General features: G+C 35.2%; 1 pseudogene; it reads left to right on the top strand.

The window, feature by feature from the left end:
* Positions 1 to 3,366: 3,366 nt before the first annotated feature.
* LOC107824664 (glutamyl-tRNA(Gln) amidotransferase subunit A, chloroplastic/mitochondrial-like) lies at positions 3,367 to 13,368 on the top strand (annotated as a pseudogene).
* Positions 13,369 to 14,006: the final 638 nt, after the last annotated feature.

Raw genomic sequence — 14,006 nt, 5'->3', positions numbered from 1 at the left:
GGGAAATCCAGCCAAGACATACGACGAACACTTGCAAGTTCAGATGTTCAGTGTCCAAATAGTGACTCAAATATTTAGGTAAGTGTTCATTGCCACATTAAGTTTCTTGCTTCTTAGACTGGTAAATACCTTTCAAGTTTACATTATAAACTGGCCTTTCAGATCAACTCTACCTCTCTTTATAATGCCTTCTGCCCTTTAATCATGTAATCGTGTTTCCTTTCATGTGAAACTTCAACTTCTACACCTATCCCACTACGAAAGTTAAAATTATCCTATCAAACACCATCATATAAATGTTAGTCTCTGCTGTCGTGCTAGGGTAAACCGTTTCGCTACTGATTTGGGCTGATATCTAAATCTGCATTTGTCTTCTGCTGTTCTTCCACTCTGATGTAGTTTCTTACATTCTCTTTTGGTTCTTAACATTTGAGCCTTTTTTTTCCGCTCTCAGAAGTGGAGACATATTGATTGATACCCCAAAGGAGCGCTATTGGTCCTGTATTATTTGACTTCCATGTTTGTTGAAGACGTTGTTTCGATGCAAGCTGTTCATCTCAGGTGTGCAAGTGGCCAATTGAGGCGCACCATTGTACTGCAAAATAGAGATTACAGCACCTTTGACAAGTAGAGCAATATAGAAATTATTAACCATAAGGTTTGTGAATTCTTAAGTTGGTTGAATGGTAGATGTCATATAGCTGGTGCTATTACACTTAATTTAAGCTTTATGGGGATCTCTTTGAAGGATATTGTGCTTCAAGATATCTAATTTTGCACCCAATTTTGTTCTCTGACTTATGTGGATTTACGCTTGAATTGCTCCATGATGGCATAAAGTTTTCATCTTTGAGAAAGTTAAGACTCACTAACACAGTTTTGAATGAGCACTTTATTCAAGCTTTATGTAAAAGCTAGGGGTGCCATTTTGAGCCCAAACTCATTCAACCCGCCCAGATATTAATGGGTTGGGCTACAATATTTTAGCTTATGAATCTATTTGGGCTGAGCTACGGCTTGCAAGTGGGCCGGTCCCGGGCCTAAACGGGCTAAGTGGGCCGGTCCAAACGGTCTCGGGCCCGGTCCCGGGCCGGTCCCAAATTAAATGGGCCAAACAGGCCTGGGCCTAAATGAGCTTTTTGTATGGACCGGCCCGCGGGCTAAACGGGCTAAGTGAGCCCAACATATATATTTTTAAAAAAAAAAAAAATTAAATAGATATTAGAGACAAAAGGATGTTAAAAAAAATATCTAATGCAATGCTTTGTAAATTTTATTATAGAATTGTGACCTAAATTTTATTTAACATCCTAAATTTTAATATTCAATATTTAATATCGAATGTATATAATATATACATCTTATATATAGTATATAAGATGTATATATAGTATATCGATATAAGATGTATATATATATAAGCTATATTCGATAAGCTATATATACATCTTATATACTATATATAAGATGTATATATAGTATAGTATATATATTAAATGTATATATTAATATTCAATATTTAATATCGAATATATATAGTATATAAGATGTATATATAGTATATCGATATAAGATGTATATATATATATAAGCTATATTCGATAAGCTATATATACAACTTAATGCAACTTGATAAGTATTAAAAATAGTTTGAGCATTTATTCTAATTGAAGCTATTGTTTCCGGAAGTTGAGACAATTCCTCATCTTTAAGTGCTAAACCATTATAAACAGTTTCATACCAAAAATGAGGACCTCCTAATTTCATACAAGGATTTAACAAAGCAGAAACACCATAAATAGGGGGAATAGGGAAAAAATATTTTTTAAACTTTTTTCTCATAGAATCAATAGCAAGTTTATAAATTTTCCCATCCTCTAAAAAATGAGCAAACAAATTTGCAAGTTCTGCAATATAAACTAAACAGTTAGAAATAATAGGATAATATTGCCCAGAAAATTCATTTGTAGCAATATGAAATTTTTCTAAAAATTCTACAAGTATTTTAACATTAGCCCAATCCCCATTTGTAAGGTGCTCATCATCATCACTTACATGTGCATTAAATGTTGAGTTTATGGGGTTTCTATATTCATATGCAACAACCAAACTTTCATACATGTAATTCCATCTAGTTGGACAAGGTTTAGGAACCTTTCTTTCTCTTAGGCCAAATTCATCGCATCTTTTAAAATATTCTCTAAGTCTACTTCTACGGTTTGAATAAAAAAGTCAGGGGTATTTATAGTTGAAAATAGGGAAAAGGTGTAATTATAAAAAGTTTGGGAGTAAAACAAAGTTGGGAGGGGGGGATTAAATGGCTATTTTATAAATAGCCAACGGCTATTTTTGACAGCCCAACGGCTATATTTAAAAATAAAAGTTTTTTTAAAAAAGAAAATAGCTGTTAGGACCGTTTGGCCCGCTAAGGGACCAGGCCGGTCCCGGGTCCTGGTGGGCTAAACGGTCTCGGGCCTGACGGGCCCAAATCATAGGACCGGCCCAGGCCCGCTAAAACCGGGCCAAATCGTCTTGGCCCGTTTAGCCCGTTTGGCCCGCGGTCCCGGACCTGGACCGGTCCACTTGCCACCCTTAGGCTGAGCCCAAGTTAACCTATTATTTTTTATAGCCTATTATGACCCATGAAGTAGCCCAAATACAACTCATGAACCTCACCCCAACTTATCTAGAAATTTACTTAGTTGCCATATCATTAGTTGCCAAAACAAAGGGATCTCACCCTATTTAAGTTTTAGGGTGTGTTTGGTTGCACAAAATAGTTTGAAATTTTTTTTCCATTTTTCACTGTTTGGTTGCACAAAATAGTTTGGAATTTTTTTCCTGCACCCCCACCCCCCCCCCCCCGTAATTTTTTTTTTTTGTATTTTCGTTTTTTTAAAATGTTTTGTTTATGCAAGATGAGCATGGTTCTAAAACATGGGTCAAGTTGGCGGGTTGGGCTATGACCTATTGTTTAGCACCAGTGGCGGACCCAGGATTTTATACAAGCGGGTTCAATCTTAGAAGTATATAAATTTAGTGGTAAAATAGTAGTTGTCAAATGAGTTCAAATAAAATATTTATGCAAAATTTACACAGTTTTAACCTTAATTTATACATATACACAATATTATTTATTTGTGAAGCGGGTTCAGTTGAACCCGCTAGCCACCACTTGGGCCCGCCACTGTTTAGCACATCTTGACCCAGCCCATCTTAGCCCAAGTACACTTTGGACTGGGTTGGACAATAACTCATTTATTGACCTAACCCATCTTGAACCGCCCAAATTCAGCCCAACACTCCCATTTGCTACCCCTAGTAAAAGCTGCAATGGCTTAGAGGCTTTAACTTTATTTCAATTTCACTGCAAGAACTTTACCCAAACTGAGGAAGGTTTGGTTGGATATTGTCCTTCTGAATTCAGATGGTTGATATTATAGCACCTAATCTTGAAGATCTTCACATGACCAGTGATTATGAGCTAGAAGTAATGAATGTAGCTGCTTGCAAAGCCTTGAAAAGTTTGTTCCTCCGTCGTGTGAATGTCACTAATGAATGGTTAGAATATCTTTTCTCCAATCTACCAAACCTAGAAATCTTGAAGTTACTCAGCTGCACAAGATTGAACACAATGAATAGTTAAAGCTACCGGCTCAAGCATCTTGTTGTAATGTCTCAAAATATGATTGTTGTTAAGCTAGATACTCCTAATTTAACAAGGTTCTCATATACTTGTTCTAGATTGCCAACATTCAAAGTTCAAACTGATTAAAGCTTCAATTTTGCTAGAGGTCATACTCAATGTGTTCATTGGGCAAGCACTTGATAGTCATTGGTACTCTGAGCTCATGAAATTTCTTGAAAACTTCAAGCAGTCGAAGGCTATTGAGTTAGGGTGCGACAATGAAAAGTTGATAGCTATACCAAAAGGCATGAGAAAAGACTTGTTTCCTCCACTCTATGCCTCTCATTGCTTGCATATAAAATTTAATTGTTGTGTGAAGAATTACTCAGTGTTTCATTATTTCTTGAGCCGATGGTCTATCGGAAACAACCTCACTATCTCTATGAGGTAGGGGTAATGTCTGCGTACACACTACCTTTCCCAGACTCCATTTATGAGATCAAACTGAGTTTTTTGTTGTTGTTGTTGAAGAATTACTCAGTTGTGGACGTTCTTGATAGTTTACTTTGGATATTGGGATCCAGACTTAAACAGTACCTGAAGTTTATATATGAAGATGAAAAAAACTTCTTGTGCATCTCTGCCCTTAAAATGTTGGAGACATAAGTTAAAAGGAAGTAAAATTGAAAAATTTTACAAGTATGGATCAACATGAGTTGATTATCTTTTCACAAATTAAGATACATCGAACATGATTGACATTATATTCACATAGAAATGCACCCTTTGAATCCAAGATTATTCCAACATAAACTATTCATAGATTATTCCTACCTTCATTAGGACAGAAGCACTAACGTTTAGCACACACCAGAGTTAAAAGCTTTTGGCTCTCTTTTCGCATTGAATTGGAAGGTCCAATTTAGATTCCATGTCTCCCTTTATGGTAAGGAAAAACAAAAAAGACGTTGCGAACTAAGTAATATAATAGTTATACTTTTTTTTTTATCTCATATATAGTTATACTTAGTTTCTTTTTCCTTGTAGTTAACTAGTTATATAGAGTCTTTCAATGGATATATTTTTAGTTTTTCATTTGGTGATTGCATCAACTTTGAAATCCGACTAATTATCATTTAAAAGTCTCATTTTGCAAAATTCTTTTAGTTTTCCATTTAGGGTCCAGTATCAGCTTTGCGTTCAGACTAAAAGATATTCGTGTCGAGAAGTCTCATTATTGAAAAAAAAAAATTATTTTCTCATTCGCTCTGGTATTTAGCGTTAGGGTCCAACCAAACGACCCCTTAAATGGATACAACCTCTTAAAACCTTGGGCTTCTCCTTCTCACCATATCACACTGTAAGCTTCAGCCAACTCCAAATGCTATCTTCAGTACAAACTCCTCGCCACTACTTTTCTTCAACGCTTACGCCACACAGAACCGCAGCTCAAGAGCTTTTTATATGTATCCGACGTCGTTTTAAAGGAGGCTGAAGAGATTGATAGGAAAATTGCTAACAATGAGGAGTTGGGCCCCTCATTTTGTTTTGGGGTTCTGAGTCAAGGTGTATGCATTAGAAGGGATAGAGTGAATGCTCTACCATGTTAATTATACGAGTAGGTTCAATTTCATATTCTCAGATAGTAATGAGTGACATAAATGTAGTTGGAAGAATTTGCTCTAAAGAGTTCAATTTGTAACTTAACATGGTTCACTCAGGTGATGCATCTTGGTATTATCAGGTGACAGCAAATCCTTGGGATTTGTCCCGAGTACCAGGTGGTTCATCAGGGGGCTCAGCTGCAGCTGTTTCTGCTAGACAATGTATGGTATCATTGGGAAGTGATACTGGTGGAAGTGTTAGGCAACCAGCATCTTTCTGTGGTGTTGTTGGTCTGAAGCCAACGTATGGGCGTGTCTCAAGATATGGACTTGTGGCATATGCTTCATCTCTGGATGTTATTGGTTGTTTTGGCTCATCAGTTGCTGATGCAAGCATTCTCCTTCATGCAATATCTGGTCATGACAAGTATGACGCAACAAGTAGCAAGCGAGTAAGCTTTCTGTACATGTTCTTTAGTTCATGACTCCTTGTATTTGCCTCAGGTGCTATGTTTTTCTATTTTAGAAAGGGGAAAAGAATCTCCTCTACTAAGTTTTATTCATTGAATACACTTGATCTTGTATGCTTGTTATGAATATGAGGAGTTTGGCATACAATGTCACAAAGAGTGAGTTCTATGTTATTAATGAGTGGTTGGGGCAAGGGAGTAATGTAATCTAATTCAAGTCTAATAAGAGCTTGTTGGTATTTCCTTCTGATATAAACAGCCACATGGCTATACGGTCTGCTAGCGGTATATGTTTAGAGGTTTGCTTTAACTATTTGGCAATATTACTCTTCAGGAAGTTCCCGACTTTGCTTCCCAATTTATTGCGAGAGATCATTTGGACTCCAAACCTCTGAAAGGATTGAGAGTTGGTCTGATCCGAGAAACCATTGAAGATGGAGTTGACCCGGAAGTAATTACTTCAATCCGTGGTGCTGCTAGTCATCTTGAAGAACTAGGATGCACTGTCACCGAGGTATTCTTCATTTTTCTGTAGTTATGAACCTCGTGCTGAGTTACCATATTCTGTGGCGTTCCTTATTTGAAATTAGTTGTTAATTTTTATTTTTGCAGGTCTCATTGCCATCCTTCTCTCTAGGATTGCCAGCTTACTATATCCTTGCTTCTTCTGAATCTTCTTCAAATTTGTCCCGTTACGATGGTATCAGGTGATGCATTAAAGAATTTTTTTTCCATCTGAACTTTCCTTTCCATTCCTCGGAGCAAATAGAAATACATAACGGCAGTACTATTTTCAATCCTCAATTTTTAGATATCTTTTAGGATTCCTCAGCTCTAATCTTCTGTTTTGGAAGCCAAATTGAAGGAGATTAACTAAGTATCTCGTTAGTCTTGCCAATTAAAAAGAGCAGAAAGTAGTGGGAGTGCCGAACGGATATATTCTTTTTAATTACTGCATACCAGTCGCAAGAACTAAGAATTTACTGCCATTTTGCTAAGAGAATAGGTGGATACCAACCATAATTTAGAAAGAAAAGTTGTAATTGCGGAGACTGCCTTACATTAGTAATGATAAGTTTTCAAAATGTTAAAACCCAAAAATTCATGGTGAAGACTCAAACATAAGCTTCGGAGAAATTCTGCAGAAAGTAGTTAACTTTCGATTTGTGTCGGAGCTAGCGTAACTTCATGTGATATCAAAATGCAGGTATGGCAAACAAGTTGTTGCCGATGAGTTAAACTCCCTTTATGGGGAATCCCGTGCTGGAGGCTTTGGTTCTGAGGTACCAAGGAACAGAAGTTTTCTTTGTAAAGTAGCTTTCTAATGGTTACATCACAATTCACAAAGGGTCTCCTGCTTCCCCTTCTCCATGAATGAGGTGACTTTTGAAAACACTATTGGACTGAGTGTATTAAATGTCTTTACAGGTGAAAATGAGAATCCTAATATGATGCATACTACAAGCGAGCTCAGCAGGTTGTACATCTATGTACTTAGAATAGTCCAAGTCCTCATAGTTATATTAAAGTTAAAACTGCAAACACTTTCTTTATATTCTCATGCTGCTCAAGATAATTAACTAATATAAGCCAATTAGAGCTAAGTAAATATTTCAGCCTCTTAAATTATATTTTTTGAGTCTCTGGCTAAATGCTTATACAAGACAATCTACACGTCAGTGTCTGACTGTGAAGTTCTAACTCCAAATATTTATCAAGCTGAATTTGGATCGAGTGTGTACGTGGCATTTAGAACCAATTACGTTTGGTCGATGCATCTATTAGACTCGCTAATTCATATTTTAAAGAGTTATGTAACCCCAATTTACAAGTGCTTTGGTATTTTCTTGTTCATTTAATTCTTCGAAAAGTTAAAGAGTGATTCTATTCCAGGTAAGGACTTTGGTAAGGGAAAGCTTCAGGGCAGCATTAGAGGAGAATGATATTTTGATTTCACCTGCTGCACCATCAGCGGCATACAAAATTGGTATGCTTTTTTTAGCTTTTGCTTTTACTTCTACTGATGTATCTACTTTGCAGTTTTGCTTAAATATCTTTTTCTTTTCTTTCTTTTTATTCCGTAAGACCCTTCTATTGAAAGGCTACACTAACTCTGACTACGACACGTGACATTTACAGGTGAAAAGAAGAACGATCCATTGTCAATGTATGCTGGTGATATCATGACTGTAAGTAATTTTGTTGCTTCTTACATTCCTCTTGGTAATTTTTGAACTTTTTCCCCCTATAGTCGGTTGATGATGTAACTCGTTCATTTATTCTCTATTCTCTTCAGTTGATGATTCTTTTTATCATCAGCAGGTCAATGTCAACTTGGCTGGTCTTCCAGCATTAGTTCTCCCGTGTGGATTTGTTGATAGCAGCTCTGCGGCCCTTCCTGTTGGTATTCAGATGATTGGTGCTGCATTTGAAGAGGTGGGTCTCAGTACTCCGATTTTTCCTGTTGGTATTCCAGTATTTAGTATAAAACAGGATATTTGAGCGTGGGGGTACTTTGACTTACTTAGACCTCTCTTTTGAGAAAAGTTAGAGAAAGGAGGAAAGAGGGACGGTACAGCTACTTAGCTTGAAGTTGGAATCGAGTTAAACATGAGCATCTTAAAAAGTAGTGCTGAATACATTCAGTTCCTTACGGGACTATAGGAAAGAATAATTGGAAACCATGTAGCATAACAACAACAACAATCAACAACAAACTCATTGTAATCCCACAAGTGGGGTCTGGGGAGGGTAGTGTGTACGTTGACCTTACCCCTACACCTTGAGAAGGCAGAGAGGCTGTTTCCGATAAACCCTCAGCTCAAGGAAAGATGAAATGGAAACTATGTAGCACAAATGTTCGAATTTAACACAAGCAAAACTGAATTAGTAGAAAATAATTAGAATTTAGAAATTAATGTGAACACCAAGTAGTTTTAGAGTTCAGTCAAGGATATCCTTGTCTATGTCCTGAAGAGATTTTCAAATCATTTGAACCTTGCCTCACATGGTTTCTAGTCTTATATGTCCTTTTCTTTTCCTTCTCTTCATGCTGTTCTTTGTTCATGCTCGCATGTGTTTGTGTGGGTGTGTGTTTATTTCCCGCTTTTACATGCAAACGTTCTTGATATGTTACTTACTAAATTTAGGTGTAAATTAGCTTGCATAAATTTAAAACACCTTCATGTACACATTTATTTCATATTCTTTATTTTCTGGAAAATTGTATTACTCCAACATTTCTGATGGTGGATAAGTGTGTCTATATCAGATACATATATAACTTGTTCTTATGTGCAAGAGCTCTTTCAGAGTTGGCCTTTCAATATCTTTAATTTTTATCTTTGTAAAGCTTCTTATCTTTATCATCATCTTCACTTTCATGAAATTCATGTCTTTTCATAAATCTTTGCATATATTGTGAATCAAGACTTTAGCAAGCAATCAAACTATAATGCAAATTCTTTTTTCAAGGTCTTTGATCTGTTATGGGGACTTAAAAACAATTTTAAAGACATTACTTTTTTGCATGATTGACATTGTATAATCTTATGAAAATTACTAGTATAAAAAAACTTACACACTCATTTCCTTCCAATTTATGTGGTGAATTTGACTTTGCATAAAATTCAAGAAAAAAAGACTTTTAAAATTTATCGTCTTAAGTCTGTCATGACTATTTTGACAATGTAAAATATGTCACTGAAGATAAATGAAAATTTTAAAATTAAATTATTTTTAAATATAGAAAGTTTTTTATTTGTTTTGAACAGATTAATAAAGAAATATAGATAGCTATATAAAATAGAACAAAGAGAGTAAAAAGGAAACCAAACAGCCTCTGATTGTAATCTCTAATAAATAAAGGACATGTTAGTCATTAGATAATATATGCATAACTAGTATACAATATATATATATATATTAATTAACAAATATAAATATTTTTGGCCACGGCTAAATTTAAATGTGTAACTTTCCCATAAAAAACAGTCAGAATTGATAAAATGGACATTGATGTAATATCTTTAGCTAGTAAAGGGCATCTTAGTCATTATATCCAAAAGAATAGAACACAGCGGCCGATGTCGCGAATAGAACAACATATAAGAATTTATATAAGGGATTTCTAAACGAAGCTTCTGAAGAAGAAAAAAAGCCCGAAGTTTCTGCGAAGCTATCAAAATAAGAATTTATATTGAGAGAAAGAGAGAGGAGGAAAAATTTAAGGTACTAATGCCTTCTTATTTCAATTTAAAGTTAGTATTATTGGTGGTTTGAATTAAATTGTGTTAATTGGGACTTGGATATAGTGAAAATTCAACCAAGATATAGACTGAATTGAGAAAGTTAGGGTTTAGAATGTAGCAAAGTTTGAGGGTCTTGTGACTTAGATCACATGTTTGAGCCATGCGCAATGCCAACTAAGCCTGGTATTTACGTGGAAAATGGTAGAGGGGCGGGCGCATCATTCCGAGTTTCTAAAACTATTGTTGGTCATTAGGAAAAAACTTCGGGATTGCACCCGAGGGGTGTAGCATAGTGGTCAATGAAGCAGGTTGAGGCAAAAACTCTAAGTGATTTCTTTCCATTTGTCTAAACCTTTGGTGAACAGAATTACTTAGTACCTGTGTTGGTGGAAGGTATCACTAGCAAGTAGGATTTAGAATTGAAGGATTTGTAAACTAGGGTTACTTGAATTGGGAGGATTCATGGGAATTGTGAGATAGGAGAGACTTGGTGTTAGTAAATAATGACGAGATTGTAATACCTAAGAAATGAGTAGCCCTAAATTGATGAATGGGGAATGTCCTATCTCGCGCAACGGGCACATAGGAACTAACTAAATTTGACAGAATTGAACTGATTATGTTGGTAGTTCGTGAAGTTGATACATAGATTAGTTTTGTGATAATATAAGATAGTTGAGGAAGTGGAACACATTGTTCGTGGTGACACCTTAGGTATTTCGTCACGAGTAAAGTGAATGAAACCTTACCATGATTTGTATTTCTACTACTGATTACATGATTCATTCTTAGAAACCTACCAAGTATATGTATTTGTTTGCAGCATAGTATTTTATAGTTCTTATAGTTATTGTTTTCATGAAGGGGCTTTGATGATGCTCATCAATTACTGTACTGTCATTTAAATACTCTATACATGATATGATTTATGATCGTTATGGTTTTTAAAAAGGGTTTATAACCTCTTCCTGTTTTCCTATGTTTTTTGCGTATTGTATATTAGCATATTTTCTTACTTATCTCCTCTAAAGCTATTGTGGGTAAGTGCTATCTACTTATTAATTTAGTGAACTCACTCTTTTGCTATTATTGTTTTACATAGACATCTATTGACACCAACGAGAACCTCCCTAATTTCGGTTCCCCAAATTTCAGTACAGATGATCCCTGCATTAGTTCGTCTGGGCGAAGAGCGTTACTCATTTGTTATCATATTTTCTTTAAACTCTTAAAGTTGCTCCATTAGTTAATTGCATGAATATTTTGATTATCATAAGATGTATAAGTATGCCTTAATCTTTCTGTATTATTGTGTTACAAACATATGGTTAGTAGTAGTTGTGACTTATTTTAATTGGTGCTTGTTATGTTATATGATTTAGCTGAGACTGGAAAATTTCTATATTCCTAGAAATAAGGAAAGTTTGTCCATCTTTTAAAAAACGAAATCTCTGGTAACTAGCTTGTTCGGGGACCCTATTCCCTAAGGTCAGTCACGTCCTTAGATTGGGTCGTGACACACGATTTCTTAATTATTTTGAAATTAATGTGAAAATAATATACAAATTAATACAAATCATGACTTGTAATATGTAAAAGTAATTAATAATAGAGACAAAAAACTTGGGATTGAAGAAATAGTAAAAGCTGTTCAGTACTTAAAACCTAAATGGTATGCTACAGTTGTATCTATCCGCAGTTTAAGTTCCTAAGGGAAGTGTCATAGAATATTTACACTGGGGATGTATTGTTATCTTTTGTACTATTTTTACGATTTAGATTTTACATTTCTTTTCTTTAGCTGATCAGCTTAATTTATCAAGGTCTAAGACAGTAAAATCGGCTGGATCAAGAACGTAATCGAACACCAAAGACGTATGACAATGATGCATATGGCTCCTTATTTAGTAGATTTATGTGTTCAGAAGGCAATAGATAATGTTAGATTTCTTGGAGATGTTGGTGAAACTGAGTTTCATCTTCTTCAGCGTATTTTGCCTCACTGTTCTCTTGAGCAGTTGATGCATGTAGAGAATTTATCACAAGTAAGAAACTAAACTGCTTAGCTTCTTCCTCTTTTTCAACATTATACATCATGTTTGATTCAGTGCTCAACATCTGGCTTAATTCAGGGAAGAGATCTTAGTCCTGTAACTGATAAACTCTGGAAGAGATTTTACAAGATTCAGTTTGGTGAAAAAAGCATAAATCAGGTTGTCCAAGACATGAAGCTAAGGAATGGAACATTCAAATGGAAACAATTGTATGAGGTGATTTACCTTTTTTTCTTTCTTTGTCCCATTTTATGTGATACTATAATTTTCTAGGGAGTCAAACAGGTTTTTCTTTTAATATGATTGTTTCAAATTTCTTTTAGCAGTTTGAATTGTTAACTATAGTGCTTATAGTCCTTTTACTTAGTTCCCGCATATGTCAATTTTATTTTAAAAAACTTGAAACATTTATGACCGAATTCATATCGGAAGTTAGTGCTTTGATGCTCGTATTCCGAACTTGTTCACATAAAGCGGGACAGAGGGAGTATATCTTATGTTCCGTACTTCTTTATTATGAACTTCAAGTGATTATGTTACGAATTATGTGAAATGTTTCAGCCAGCACGAAAAATCAGTTATGGTTTTCTTGTTTTTCTTAATATATATAGTAACTTCATAATGCAGGCAAAGTTAGAGGAACTGGAAGAAACTCAACAGAAGTTATTCAAAAGAATTGGGCAGTACTTATACCTAAAGGAAGATGGTAAGTAAGCACTTTGCTTCTGTTTTTGATTGTTCTTTCATTTGCTCTCTTTCAAAAGCAGTAGAAATTGCCTCGTATTGTTGTCATCTTAAACTAGTATTATATGATAAGTCGATTTTATATCATTTAATTAGGTAATTTTCCTTAGTAAGTGGTAGGTCTTTGGCATGAGAATTGAGAGTGGTTTTCTAACAGAATCTTATCTACTTTCTGCAGGTACTGCAAGATTGCAATATCAGAAGAATTTTGGGAAAAGAAATCACAAGAAGAAAACAGAGGTGAAGCTCGGAACTGGACAGTTGTCAGTGTGTCGACGCCCTTCCTCATTGCTGCAGCACCAAGAAATCAACTAAGAATAGGTAGTGTAGATATTGGGAAGAGGAGATGGAGAGAGCAATGACAAGACAAAACTAGTGGCAAAAACGGAGTCAGGATTTGAAGTTTATGAGTTCTGTCGTTGCCACCTAACCCATTATTCATTTAGTTACTACTAAGTTTGCGATTAAATATTTATACATATTTAGTGAATTTCATAATACAAATACAGGGTTTAAACAAAAGCTACTGGATTCGTCCGAACCGGTACCTAATATTATAGCTTTGCCTTGACTAGTGGTTGAAGAAACCTTTATTCAAAAAACTATTGGACTGTAAAATTGTGGTGCAAGAGTACTAGTAACATTTTAAAACTTTGCACATGGTTAGTTCTAACCTGTATACTTTGGTTACCTCTTTTCAAGATTCTTGAGATAGGATTTATTTTCAGGGGGTCTCATGCTTAATCAAATATGTAAAGATCAAGTCTGAAAATCAAGAAAAGAGAACTGAAATCAACTCAGTCTTTGAGCTTCGAGTTTGTCCATGATTTCCACAAGTAGAGATGGCAATGGGACAGGGCAGTTGCTGTAAGAGAAGGACCGTGAAATAAGAGAATTTTTCGCTGATTGTATCCATCATTCAAATGTCTATATGTACAAGTAAATTGCTACAAAAGAAAATGTAAAAGAAAATCCTATTTACACTTGTACTATTCCTATTCATTATGTTGTTCCTGTATAACAGAATTATTCTTTTACTATGCGCACACATGTGCCAAGCACATGCTTGGATCTTTCTAGAATAATTCAATTATACAACTGCCTCTTCTCATATCTCACGGCTGAGAAATGAGGCTCATTTATTTTCTTCTAAGCTGAGATTGAGCCACGTAAGTGAGTGAAATTTCGAACATAAGAATGTGAACCTAGTTAACTCCGAAAATACTTTATCTTTGTTTCTCAATCCCTTTCATCTT

The sequence above is a fragment of the Nicotiana tabacum genome, chromosome 12 (genome assembly GCF_000715075.1).
Source record: "Nicotiana tabacum cultivar K326 chromosome 12, ASM71507v2, whole genome shotgun sequence".
NCBI classification, from domain to species: domain Eukaryota; kingdom Viridiplantae; phylum Streptophyta; class Magnoliopsida; order Solanales; family Solanaceae; genus Nicotiana; species Nicotiana tabacum.
Note: the sequence above shows the minus strand (reverse complement) of the source record. Positions and strands in the feature narration are given on the sequence as shown.